The sequence below is a fragment of the Suricata suricatta genome, chromosome 10 (assembly GCF_006229205.1).
Source record: "Suricata suricatta isolate VVHF042 chromosome 10, meerkat_22Aug2017_6uvM2_HiC, whole genome shotgun sequence".
Lineage (NCBI taxonomy): Eukaryota > Metazoa > Chordata > Mammalia > Carnivora > Herpestidae > Suricata > Suricata suricatta.
The window spans coordinates 92,098,252-92,112,384 of NC_043709.1; the positions used below are offsets into that span (position 1 = coordinate 92,098,252).

The following is a 14,133-nucleotide window of genomic DNA, read 5'->3' on the forward strand; positions in this document are numbered from 1 at the left end:
CATAAGCTACAACACAGCCTGCTTAATGCCTTTCCTTAAATTCCACCTCTATACTACAGTATACTTGAGGTCCATGCAAAAAAGTAGCTACCTTTTATATATGAAATGGATGATTAAGTCTTTGGTGTTGTAAAAGCAACTTCATTTAAACATAATGACCACCACCACCAAAAAAAGAAAAGGAAAAAAAAAGTAATGAAAATAATAAGGGAAAAACCCAAGACACACTTCCTAGGTTGAAAAAAAACAACAAAACAACAAAAAAACCATCATGTAATTTCTGTCCTTGATGGAATGTATTAAATAAACAAACACCACCAACAAGCAAAACAAGTACTACAGTGTAAAAATATTAAAAAAAAAAAAAACCCTCTCACATGCTCGGGTAAAAAGAGTCAACTGCCCAGAGGCTTGCTGCGTGGCCTGCGGCTCAGGTAAAAAGAGTCGACTGCGCAGAGGAAAAAGAGTCGACTGCGCAGAAGCTTGCTGCGTGGCCTGCGGCTCGGGTAGTCATCTATTTTTAAGTGAATGGGCACAGGGACTCACAAACTGAACTGGCGGAAATTTGGTATCAGCTACTTTGGTGAGTTGCTAGGATTTAAATTTGTATTCCTAGGTCATCTCTATGTAAGAAACACTGAAATGATTGATCTCTTGCCCCATGAGTACATGAAAACTGTTGGAAAGCCAAAGGGAAAAAAATCAGTGTAAAGAAAACAAATATATTGAAGAGTGGAAAGACTAGGGATTATCATTCCCCTAGCTTTTCTGAAGAAACAGTGAAAAGAAATCTTAACAAAATCAATTTGCAATTATTTAGAGAGAAGAACGATTTTAACTGGATATAAAGGACAAGTTCTGTCATACTAATCTGATCTTCTGAGATGAAAATGAAAGGCTGGATTGATCAAGGAGAAAGATTTATACATAATTCGTTTAGACTGTAGAGTGCTGTGGATATGATACTGTAGGGGATGTCCATCAACCCCTACATTGCTGCCTGAGATGGTGGACATCAGGGGCTCATCATCCACCTGAAGACAAATCTAAGGTTCAAAGCCAGTGTTACTCATATTTCTATCTACAGTCATATTTGGATTGAAATGTATGAGTGCTTACTTTGCTAATAGTGGGAGAACTGGCAAAGACAGAGATAGGTAAAAAGATGCTTAAAAAATATAGCCATCCAGCAATACTGCCCTCTGTTCTCATCATTCCTATGACATATTCTAAATCTCATGTTATCATTTAACTTAGGAAAGTCATCAATTATTTTGTACACTTTGATTATATCTTCTAGTTAGCTCACCCTAAGGATGAGGATAATGACTTTCACTTCATGTCTACCCCCCATAGCACTTGATAGATATTAATACATGTTTGATTGATTAACAAACAATAAGATCATAAGTAACAGGTTGTATGATGTCCAATAGAAGAATACTGTAGGGTAATAACATCCATCACTAGTTAGCAGTACCCATGTGCTAGTGAATAGATGCATAGGAATGAAGCTTAAGGAGCTTATGAAAATAGTTCATACTACTAGGCAGGGGGTAGAATTTAACTAGATGGCTGTGCTCATTTTGTGGTTCACAATTAAATAATGTAGGGGATATAGATGGTTCATATGGAGATAGAGATGACTGACTAAAAGAAGCTTGAAGATGCATGATGTTGTGGTTGAATGTGTGGATGCTCAAGTCAGACCTAGCTGGATTCTCAAACCAACAGTAATCTTGGGTGAGTTATTTAACTTCTCTTAAGCTCATTTTCTCTACTGGTGAAATGGGGTATAATAGGGCTTAGTTCATGGCAATGTGAGTATCAATTGACGCAGTACATGTATAGCATCTAGGACAGTATAAGCCACTCACATATTGTAATAGGAACCATATCTTTCTTGAACCAAACCATCATCCATCTTGAAATCAGTTTTAGTTCCATAAAAATTTTGAAGGCCTAGCATATTGCCTTTCATAAAGGAAAGCATGAGAGCCAAAGGGCTTCTCTGCAGCATGATGGAATCAAGATAGACATACAGAAGAATTTCTGAAAGTCAAGATTGCCATTGACCTATGTAACTGAGGAAAATTGTGGAATTTTCTTCGAAGATTGGGAAAATCCTCTAGTTCCATGTCACATCCTCCCAAACTGGTTTAACTGCAATTCTTTCTTAAGATGGACTGTGCCTTCTCAAGCCACTCTGCTTAATTAGTGTCTGTTCTTCGAGATCTTGGGCCAGCATTATTTAACAGAGAGTATAAGCTGTACTTATAAAAGATAAACATATTGGCACCTTTTAGCAATGCCGAATTAACATTAAAATGTCAATGCAGAGCCATAAGGATGCCCGCATTTTGTTTCGTTAGCATAGATCAGGATTCACAGTGAGCTAATATGAACCCGATAGCTTCAGGTGAGTTGCTTTACTGCCAGTTCTAAAGATGATGAGACTGTATGTAAGATTCATACTTGTCTGGGATGATTCATCCATGGGCAGAGGCCCCTCTGTGAAGGATCCAGATTAGAGATTAATAACTGCTACATCTGATTGTGACAATGACTCTTTTCCAGAGAGCTCTGAGCTGCTCTCAGTTTGAAATGCCAATTGGCATTTTCATTTAAAGAGCTCTTTTTTTCCCTGCTTGCACGCCTCCCATCAGAGGAAAAGTATTCGGGTGAAATGCTATGAACTAGAGAAATGTTGGAGACCTGTAAATGTGGCTTAAAAACAAGTAAACAAACTTCAAAACAAAAATGAATAAATGGGCCATCTGTAGACTTGCCGTATTCTTATTTGCAGGAAAGATCTTGCCAACTTTGCTATCTTTTTTGAGTGAAGGTGCTGCTTGTCCCTGCTTGGCGAGTCTTCCAGAATAGGGTTGAGATATTGACAGCATTTCACCTCCCCAAAGCCCCAGAGAGGAGAATGGAAACTCAGTTTGGGCTAAGGGTGTAAGCCACTTAGGATATTCTAATGGGGTCTTTATCTGTTGAACTAGGACTATGGGGAAAAGGAGGCAAAGAAGGAAAAGGCCTCAGACTGGACTTCAGTGTTGACTATAGCAGTGATGAAATGGTTTCTGGAAAGGTTGACAGAGTTGGTCACTGAGTCAGAGGGCACAGGCCGGGCCAGAGTGCCCGTTGACTAGGTTAGCTGGATCTGCTGTGTCCTGTGCCTTCTACCTGGGTTTTCCTTTTTTATATAGATAAAAAAATGAATAGATTGTTTTCAAGGAATATGGACAAGATTGTATGGTTAGAAAAATAGTTTTAGTATGGTTCTCCTGTAGCAGTTCAGGAGCTGAATATTGATTCTAATAGATTGTGTTGTACTCTCTGTGAAGCTTTATATACCCAGGCCATCCAGAGCATGAGGAAAGAAAAATGAAAAGTAAGCAATTAGGGACTCTGGACTCTTATGGATCCATTTTTAGTGCTAATAAACAGCAGGCATAAATGAGGCATAGCAAAAGTAATAGTTGAATAATTCTGGAAAAGGAGAATAATTTTCAGTATAAAATGAAGAAAATCTCAAGTAAACTTGGATGCCCCAGTCATATGCTGGGCATCAATTTCACCCTTTTGAGGCCATGCATACTGGAATCTGGATAGTGAGTCTAAGGAAGGTCAGAGAGCTGAGAAGACTGGACTAAACCTGTAGAGGGGGCTGCCTAGTACAGCATAGGGGGCCAGCAAGCTCTGAGAAACCTCTTTTAAACCAAATAATCCACTTGGTGTGATTCAAGTTGGTGTGGGTATGCAGGGATTTGATATAATAGTAGACAAAGCAGCAACCTTTGGCACTACTAATGTACTAATCATCTCACTTGTTAAAGTCAGGAAAGGGACATCAGACCTCAGTTGGCCAGCATTGGGGGTGTTGGCAGTTTGTCAGGGACTGTGCAGAACAGTTGGAAGTTCTGAGTGGGAAGCCTTATCCAAAAAAGATGGAATAAAATTCAGGACATGAGGAAGACACTTAGTCCTTTGGATTGGACCCATGGAGTCTGTTAGGAAGGAAGGCTTCCATATCCTGGGTGGATATGTCTGTACTCAGCCAAACTCCCATCAGGTTCACCCAATTCTGGGCCTAGAGGAGCCCAGTCAGCTCTAGAAGATATTATTGGTGAGAATAATCCTTGGCCAGTCTCAGTCAAAAGATTGGAAGGCATGCTTGGTGGCTAACTTTCTAAGTCCTAAGATCAAGAGAGCCCGAGACAGGCAGGTGCTGACAAGCTGTTGAGGATATGTGTGTGTATATATATATTTAAAATGCCTGTATGCAATTTTATTTTCATTTCTGGAGCCCTTCAAAATGCGTTGCCTCTTTTAGATGGAGGACCAAATTGGTTTGGGAGATGTGAATAAATTCAAAGCCGCGTTGATTGTGAACAGCCGTACTTTGCTGATGTGAGGAAGCAGTGATCAGTTTTCCAATCCAGGGACTTAGGCATACCGATCACTGGATGTTTGGTGTGAAGAACTTTCTCAGAACACTTCTTTCCACCATTGGGGACAATGGCTTGTTAACTTGTTCCAAATGATTGGTCCAAATTCTAAATTCAGGGCTGCTTTGTCTTTCTATATGGGAGCAGGGGCAGAAGCCCAAAGAGCTCTCTGTTTTCCAGAGATCTCTTGGAAAGACCCATGTGTATGGACATAATCACTATCTAGAACTGGTGCTTTTGTTATTTTCAGCAACAAATGAAGTGGTAACACTCATCGCTTCATCAAATATAAAATGCCTTTTCTATCCTTCTCTCCCTGTGAGCACCATCCCACTTCTTTATTCCCATTGGAATGTGAAGGTGATGTTCTGATCAAATATGCATGAAGAGATGGGAATGTTCATTTATTTGAGACAAATATCAACATCTTTATTTTGGAAACTACTAATTTATCAAGTACAATGACCAGCTTGTATGTAACCCTGTCCTTCCCTTAATAATCACAAGTTTTCTGAGGCGCCTGGGTGGCTTAGTCAGTTGAGTGTCCGACTTTGGCTCAGGTCATGATCTCATGGCTTGGGGGTCTGAGCCCCGCTTCTTTGGATTTCGTGTCTCCCCCTCTTTCTGCCCCTTTGCCTTTCAAAATAAATAAACATAATAATAAAACATGTTTTTAAAAAAATCACAATTCTTCAGCAAACTCTACCCCCTTGGCTTAAGTGAAGTGGGAGGACTTTGAAGGCATACGCAGTTTGGGATGTAGTATTTCATACTTAATACACTTTTGCTTTTCCCTTGGTTATATTGTTTAGTCTTATGCTGCCTTTCTTTTTATCCTATAAAATGCCCAGATCAATATTAGTGTTGAACACATGCCTTTTTTTTTAAGTAGGCTCCACATCCAATGTGGGGTCTCAGCTTACAACTCTGAGATTGAGAGTCGCATGCCCACCACCTGAGCCAGCCAGTTGCCCCCACACCTGATTTTATAAATTCACCTAAATAAATTTAATCTGATACTGGTAATCCCAGCGCCTAACAATACTCTTAGTTTGATATTTACACTATTTTTTTCTCTATCCATTTCATTTTCTTTTCCAACTTTTCCTCTCCCCCACCTTCTTCCCTTGCATTTATTTAAAAGTACTTTTATTCAGTCGCCGAACTTCATTGTTGCTGAACTTGTCAGCTTGCTTTTTTATAGAAAAGAACATCTTTAACAAAAATACAAGCCCATCTATCTGAGAGTTGTTTTGATGTGCATAATTGAGTAGGCCACAGAGAGGAATTTTAATTTAAGATGAAATGAGATAGGCTTGCTAAGGTTTTGGCACCCCTGATACCTTACAGGGGAGCACAAACACATTCTAGAAGTTCTCTTAGTACTCGCCAAGCCCTCTGCTCCCTTCCTTAATTCTGTAATTCATTTGAGTACTCTAGTGAGAGGAAATCTGCCTTTTTATTCGTCCCCCTCTGTCTGTCTTATCGGCTTTCTTCTTGCTATTATGTTGTCTATGAGACCTGGATTGGGAAGAACCTTGTAGGCATTCTCACAGTGAATACCTTCCATTTGCTTCTCAGCTATGGCTTGGATTTCATAACTGAAGCACATCTAAGAAGGAGACTCAGTCAGGAAGGAAAATAGGGCAAAATTCAAAGAGAAAGCCAAATTATCTTCTGAAAAAACAAACAAGAAAAAGAATGCTGGCTTCTGTGGGAGTTGTTTAGTTATCCAGGACGGCTCTTAAACTAGCCCTCTGCTTGAATTTTTATTCAGTGGTTTTTGGAAACCCAGAGTGTTTCCCTTTGTGTGCAAAGGTTTAACAAAGAATGGATCTGGCATTTAACAGGCAGGAGAGATCATGATTCTCCACTAGTGAGCTTCCAGCATGCAGTTCAGTCATGATTTGTCTGGCTAATGGCAAGGCCAGAGGACATCAGGCATTTTCCTATCTTGCAAGGCATTGCTCACAAAACTGACACTATTCAGACCTACCCGCAGTAGCTAACACCAGCAGCCTTAGTCACCTGAAAAACTGATAGTGTGGAATAAGATTTTCTAGTCCTCAAAGGTGGGGTGAGGGGTCTTTTGGAGTTAGGTGGGGAAAGAAAATCTTCCTCTTATTTTTGGAGAGAAAAGAGATTTTTGTCCTACACATTCTGCTTCTACTCAGCTTACTGTGGAAGAAGTAAAGAGGAAGTAGCCAGGACTTCTGTTAGGCAGCTGGGTAACCCTGACCCCATCATCTCCACACTTGTTTTCTAAACCTGATGGTAGTGGAGAGAATTTTCAGTGACATTCTAGTGGTCCTAGCCTTTTATCAGACACAGATCCTCCTTTAAGAACTGAACTGAGAAAAAGAACATAAAGATGTTCTTTACTCCTGTACTAGGAGGACGGATGAGTAGGAAAATCAGATTTATTCCATTTGATTCTGTGTTAATGTTCTAGCAGGATTGTAACCCCTATGATGTTATGAAGCACTCAGATTTGAATAATGTGAAAGGCTTTGTGATACTAGGAAAACAAAATCTAGATTGGAAAGCCAATGACGATAAACTGAGGATTTGAGGATTATCCGTTTGCAACATCAGTTACCACATTTTTAAAATTCAACAAACATCTACTGAGACCCCATTTCAGGTTCTGAATGGCAGCAACGAACAGTGATCCCCACCCTCCTGGTGTTTACACTCTAGTTGGGATGTGGCAGTAAGTCTGTAATAAATATATCAAATATGTACTCATGAAGTCTGTTAGAGGGGATAAATGCTATGGCAACAAGAAAAAATTGGGCAGGAGGAGGGGATCAGGCAGGTGTTAGTATTTCACTGCAGGGTCAGGCTTTGGTTTTGTTGAGAAGTTGAGGTTTTAGCAAAGACTTGAAACAGGTGTGTGTTAGCCCAATGGCATGCTGGAAGAAGAGTGTTTCAGGCAGAGAAAATAGCTAAAATAACAGTCTGGGGCAGGAGTGTGTGTATGTTCAAGAAAGGTCAGAGTGCATGGACAGATGAGAGGGAGGGTGGAAGGGTGTGGGATCCATAGGGGCAATTGGGGTCTAAAGCAAGGCTGTTTAGTGGATTGGGAAGCCATTGAGGGTTTGGGGCAGAGAATAACATCTTATGATACACATTTTAAAAGGACAATCCTGCTTCTTTGTTGAGCACAGAATGTAAGGGGCTGGGGGGTGGGCAGAGCAGGCAGTTAGCAGACTCTTGCGGTGACTGGGTGAAGGATGATAGTGGCTCAAACAGAGCTGTTGAAAATAGGCTGTGTTCAAGATACATTATGAAGTTAGCAATAAGGTTGATTGATTGGATATAGAGTTCCAGAGAAAGAAAGGAGTTGCAACTGGTGGGACCGACCTGCCTTTAGCTGAAATGGGAAAGCCTGAGTTCAGTTTTGGAAATGTTGGCCATGTTTCTAAGATATCCAAGTGGACATAAAGAACAGGTAGTTTGATATAGAAGTTTGAAGTTTTGGAGAAAGAAGTGTGAAAATGATTGGCATATAAATAGGATTTAAGTCAAGGGATTGGGTGAGATCTCAGTGGAGGTGAATGTAGATAGAAATAGGCATGAGGACCAAAGATTAACCCTGGGACCCTCAGTTTTAAAAAGTCAGAAGGAAGAGGAGGAACCAGTAGAGGAAACAGAAATGGTAGTGAGATAGGAGGAAGGTTAAGAGAAGGTGAAGTCCTGGAAACCAAGGAAGGAAAGCATAGGTAAGAGCTAAGTGATCAGCCATGTCAAATGCTGCTCATAGGTAACGATGGTTGTCGGAGTGCTGACAACACCGACTCCATCATTGGCCTTACATTTATGGTCCCCTCTGGTGCACAGGTGGTGCTACTTTAGATAACTAGTAGAGAGCCCTTGGGGCACAGGTGGCACCATTTTGGATAACTAATAGAGATCGTATGGTGCACAGATAGCGCCACTTTAGATAATGACCCTGTGACCTCACCACCACACCGCTCACTCCATAAAAGCTGGGGATTAATGTCTGAAGAGAGATGGAGAATAGCTGTGTATTACTGTGGACTGTCCACTCCTCTCAGTAAGTTACTCTGAATGAAATTCTGTGTAAACGGTATAGAGCGTTTGCTTCATTTTTTGGTACCAAAGACTCTTCTCAATCTGGAGGGTACATCGACTGCAGGTGGATGTTCAAGTTGGCAATATCAAGTTTACTTGATCACAAGAGGAGTTTTAATAAAGTCAGAAGTCTGGTTGGAGTTAATGTGATAGAGAATGTGAGAAGAGGAATTGGAAGAAGGAAGTGTAGATGATGTCTTCAAGGAATTTATCACAGAGGAGTAAGGAAGTGACCACTAGTATTTTCTTCCCCTCTGCTTGGCTCTGAGTGGGCTCCCCTCAAATTGTATTAAAGTATATATATAACTATTCAAACATAGCTGATATGAGGTCAATATGTGATAATCAACCTAGATATAAATCAACATAGAACCTTGGAGCAAGATGAGACTATCAGAGTTAGTTCAGTTAATCTCCTACCCAATAAAGGAAATTTAATTTTATTATTCATACAAAACACTTTTTTATATGCTACCTAGATATCCAGAGATGAATAAGGCATAGTTCCTGCTCTTGAGAAAGATGTTTTTTAATGGGAAGAGGCATTTATCCTTCCTGTGTGATAAATGTTAAGATAGAGGCATATACAAAATACTGTGAAAGCACAGGGCAAAGAGAACTAACTTACCTGGGGAAGTGAGGAAAGATGATATGCATGAATAGCTGACACTTGAACTAGACCTTAAAGGTGAGAATGATGTTTTTTAGGCAGACTGCTGGGGAGAATTTCTTTATTAAATAATCAGCTCCTGGGGCACCTGGGTGGTTCAGTTGGTTAAGTGTCCAACGTTTGATTTCGACTCAGGTCATGATCTCATAGGTTTGTGAGTTTGAGCCCCATGTTGGGCTCTGCTTAGGATTCTCTCTCTGCCCCTCCCCTGTTCACTGCTTATAGCAACAGAGAGCTCACTACCTTATGAGTTTCATTCCCTCCTAACTAGTTGTAGTTTTTGCACATCTATTTCTTAACATTGAACTGAATAATGACATTTAAAATTCCTACTCATTAGTTCCAGTTTTCTCTTCTGGAGCTAATGGGCAAAGACTTTCTCACATATAGGTCATTTCTGTATTTGAAAATTGATATTATGTCCTCTTTTAGGCCATCTATTTTCCATGTTGAGAAAGGGACCTGAACAGTTTTGGGTTGGGTTCCCTGGGAAGCAGACCCTGAACCCCAGGTTAGCATACAGGAGGTTTTTCAGGGAGTGTTCTTGAGATTATCACTCTGAAAAGAGAAGATTGGGCAGAGGGAGAAGTAGAGGTGTGATGTATTTTTTAAATTTGATTTTAGAGAGAATGAGTTGGAGGGGTGAGGAGAGAATCTCTCACCACACTCAGTGTGGTGCCTGACAACAGGTTCAATCCCAAGCCCTGGGATCAAGACCTGAGCTGAAATCAAGAGTTGGACACTCAACCTACTGAGGCGCCCAGCCACCCTGAGTTGTGATGCAGTTTTTTTTAATATTTATTTTTGAGAGCGAGGGTGAGCGAGAGAGACAGCACATGCACCCATGCATGCAGTAGAAGGGTGCAGAAAGAGGCAGAGGGGGAGGAATATAGAGGATCCAAAGTGGGCTCTGTGTTGACAGCAGACTCACTCCAGCTCATGAACTGTGAGATCAGACCTGCGTCAAAGTTGACACTTAACCAACTGTGTCACCCAGGCATCCCTGTGATCCACTTTTAATGGAAACTCCAGCTGACCCTTTGGGAAGTTTTGAAGATTGATTGATCCTTCAGAGTTGTCTGGAGTCAGGGCAAGAGGACCAGGTCTTTATACTCCAGGATGACCAACCATACAGGGCAGTTTTTCCTGGGAAGGGGCATGACTTTGGGCAAGATGGTTCTCTTCAGCTGATGCAATTCCCAAAGTGGACTGATAGGTGAAACATATTGGCAGGGGCATTAGCAGCAGCTGTTGCAGTAGTTAATCCTTTATTTCTCATCACTTTTTAAAAGTTTATTCATTTTGAGAGCAAGCATGAGTATGCAAGCACTCAAGCAAGCATGAGAGAGCATAGGGAAAGGTCAGAGAGAAAGAGGAAGAGAGAGAATCCCAAGCAGGTTCTGCACTTTCAGCAAGGAGCCTGATGTGGGCTTGAACTCAGGAACCGTGAGATCATGACCTGAGCTGAAACCAATATTCAGATGCCAAACCAACTGAGCCACCCAGGTACCCCTAATTCTTTATTTCTGAAGTGGATGTGTAGGGGATCCGGGTGATACAAAAGAGGAGTCTCACACACTGCTAATTCTTTCAGCAGTTATTTTGGAAAGAGATAATAGAATGAAAAAGTACTTGTTTTTGTTTATTAGCAAATAAACACCATGAATATCACAGTGATGGAGGTTTACCATAATGGATCTAGGCTGACAGAATCTAATGTACAACTATACCTTCCCTGTGTCGATTATCTCAATCATGGTGGTCCTTTATATGTGAAGGCTTCAAAGATGCTTGAAAGGCAAGGTGAAGAAGTACATTCATGCAATAAATGTGACTGCGAATCTTCATTAGGAGATAAAAAATGTAAGCAGGGAAGCATAGTGAGCTGCAAACTGAATTATATCCCTGTCCTTCATCCTAGAAGATTATATATACTTCTTGTGGTGATCACCGTGCATGCTGGGTGCCTGCAAAGATGGATGCATGGCCACCCGTCCTTTCCACTCCATGCACACATGAAGATTGCTCTTTGATTTGTTGCTTCGGCCATAATTTGCAAAGCCTGTCACTGCTTGCAACTTCTAGTTAGCCTAACGCTTTGTTGAAAAAGAGCTGTCCCATTCCCAACTGCTGTACACCAGACTGATGTGTCAACTAAATTAATAACACTGGACCGCTCATTATACCAGAAAACATTTGCCCAAGCTATAACTCAGTTTCTTGATTTCTGTTTGGTTTCATTAACCTCTTCTTGGTACCACAATAAAATGATTGTATAAGGCATCCTTTATATAATGAAGGATTGGCAAGATAAAACAGTTGAACTGGGCATTGATGGGAGAGAGGAATCAGAAAGGATTATCATGGAGGATGATAGAATCATGAATTAAGAGGAGAATATCGTGGGGGGTGGAGGTGGAGCCATATTAGTTTTTCTCTCTTTTTACTTTCACCTTATATTCTTGGATTTCTTCACGTAGTAGCTGATGGATTCTTAGCAGCTCATTTATAATTGTGAGTGAGTTTTAAGAGAAGACTAAGAGATGGGGTGCCTAGGTGACTCAGTCAGTTAAGCTCCTGATTTTACCTCATATCCTGATCTTATGGTTTGTAAGATCAAACCCCTGATGACATCAGGGAGCCTGCTTGGGCTTCTCTCCCTCTGCTCCTGCTTCTCCACCTCAAAATAAATAAACTTAAAAGAGAGGAAGAGGGAGGTAGGGGGAGGGAGAGAAAGACTAAGAAAGGAGAGGGTAGGGTTGGTACGTACTAAATTTTTTTTTTTTAATTTATTTTCATTAGCATGGACTCGTTTACTGTGGACCGTCATGGGTTATCTCTCAGGGTACACCCTCTGTCTACCTGAACCAGCCAGTGGTCTCATGATAGATGGAGAGTTGTGGGTATCAAGAACCTCCTTGTGCTGAGATGTTCCTTTATCTCATGGGAATGGGTTGAGTTACTTTGTTCACAGTTGGGATTCCTCTCATCCTTAGCCTATACATTTTATTTTATTTTAACATACTTTTTAAGTTTTATTTATTTTGAGGAGGGAAGGGACAGAGAAAGAGGGAGAGAGAGAATCCCAAGCAGGCTCCATGCCGACAGCACAGAAGCCACTGTGGGGCTCGATCCCACAAACTGTGAGATCATGATCTGAGCCAAGATCAAGAGTCAGATGCCTAACCAACTGAGCCACCCGGGTGCCATCTTAGTCTATCCATTTTCAGATATATCTGGAAGCTTTTGTCATTTTCTTATATCTACTAGGTTTTATGAAAACTCAAGTGAAAAGGGGAATTTTGGGAGTCTTCAAAAGAAACATTATCTGGAAGTAACAAGGAAAACAAATAGCCATTTCTCTAAAGCCATTCTGGATGGGAGGTTCTGTCATGGGCCTTCCTTTCCTGTTTTGGTTCTCTATAGACCCCCTCCCCAAATCTTGGAATAATTTTTTTTTTTGTCCAGGATTCCCACTATTATCCTCTAACCTGAGGACAAAGTCAGTGTTACCTGAAGAATAGTACTCATGTTCTAGTAGGAGACCAAGGGCAGGGGCCGGCTATAGTTTCAAATAAACACACATGAAGCCCTTATTCTCTTCTGAATCAATTCCCACTCCTTCCTGCCCATTCTTCCTCCCCTACCTGCTCTACCTCCCTGAATTCTTTAGCCTTGTGAAGCTCCTCTTTGACTGTATGTTTAAGCTAGACTAGGGAGCTATGATAAGCACCATTTCACCCTTAGCAGAAAGAATTGCCCTCCAATGACTAAGCCTCTACTGTTTCATTGTCAATTGCCTATGGGAACTGTGAAAAGTTCAAGCCACATGAAGCAATCATAGCTCTGGAAGAGCCAAGCAGCTGGCAGCTTTCATTGCCGAATCAGAGTCTTTTGATACCGCTGGATATTTCCCAACCTGTCTTTTTTTTTTTCAGTAGTGGGTACCCAAAAAATACTCAGCAATTTCTCAGCTATATAAGAATATGTTCATGAACTAAGACATCACCATATAATTTTGTTTAAAAGCCTGGTCTCTTGTGACTGTACTTTGAAGCTCCAGTTTGGGGGATAAGAAAGAACTGCCCCTTTTAGAAAGACACAATTTTGTTAGCCTGGATTGTTATAAAATGGAGATGAACAATCAGATAAAAGATAGGGGGCACTGACCAAGAGAAGAGATGCCATTACCCAAGAGGAAGTCAGGGGAAAGTGGATTGAGAGAGAAGGACAAGGCCGAGAGGGTCTTCATTTTGTGGTTTTAGATTTTTCTAGCTGTAAGACAGAGATAAAATGCAGGGCTTGACATCTCAGAGAAGCAGGTGAAACACAGCTTAAAATGGGAGAAATTTAAAATGCTTTCTCCCTCAAAAGGAGGGAGAAACCATGAGATTCTCAGAATGGACAGAAGGTTATATGGATAATGCACTAGTCACACCGAGACTTGCAGTATTAGACAAGTAAGAGAACAGTCTTCTCTGTGCTGCTCTGAAATAAACCTTAATGATACATGAACTTGAGTACAAGTCCTTCTCTGTAACTTGTAGCTCAAATACACTCTGTGCACCTTACTCTAACTTGCAAATATCATGGTCACAGTGGAAGATGGAAAACTAAATTTTCCAGAAAATATGCTGACCAAATTTTCTACTACCATGTGCTTTTCTCTGGCATCCATACCTGAGTACCACCACCTGTTAGGCCAGTGTGTCTCTCCCACCTCCACCAATAGGTTTAAGGATAGATCGATGGCATTTCCATTTATTCACTCTGATTGAGTGCTGTACATGCACAGCTGTGTAACTTCAGAAGGCTCAGAAAAGGAAAAATGTGTGTATTCCTAGAACTCATTTGACAGTGACCCCTGACCTGAACTGATGTGAGGCCATTTAGAGTCTTTATCCTATTTAA

At 40.9% G+C, this 14,133-nt stretch overlaps 1 protein-coding gene across 1 annotated transcript in view; it reads left to right on the forward strand.

Moving 5' to 3' along the window:
- LOC115305291 (glutamate receptor ionotropic, NMDA 2B-like) overlaps positions 1–14,133 on the forward strand; it is a 207,587-nt gene that overhangs the window by 120,211 nt on the left and 73,243 nt on the right. The gene's annotated exons all lie outside the window — the stretch shown is intronic.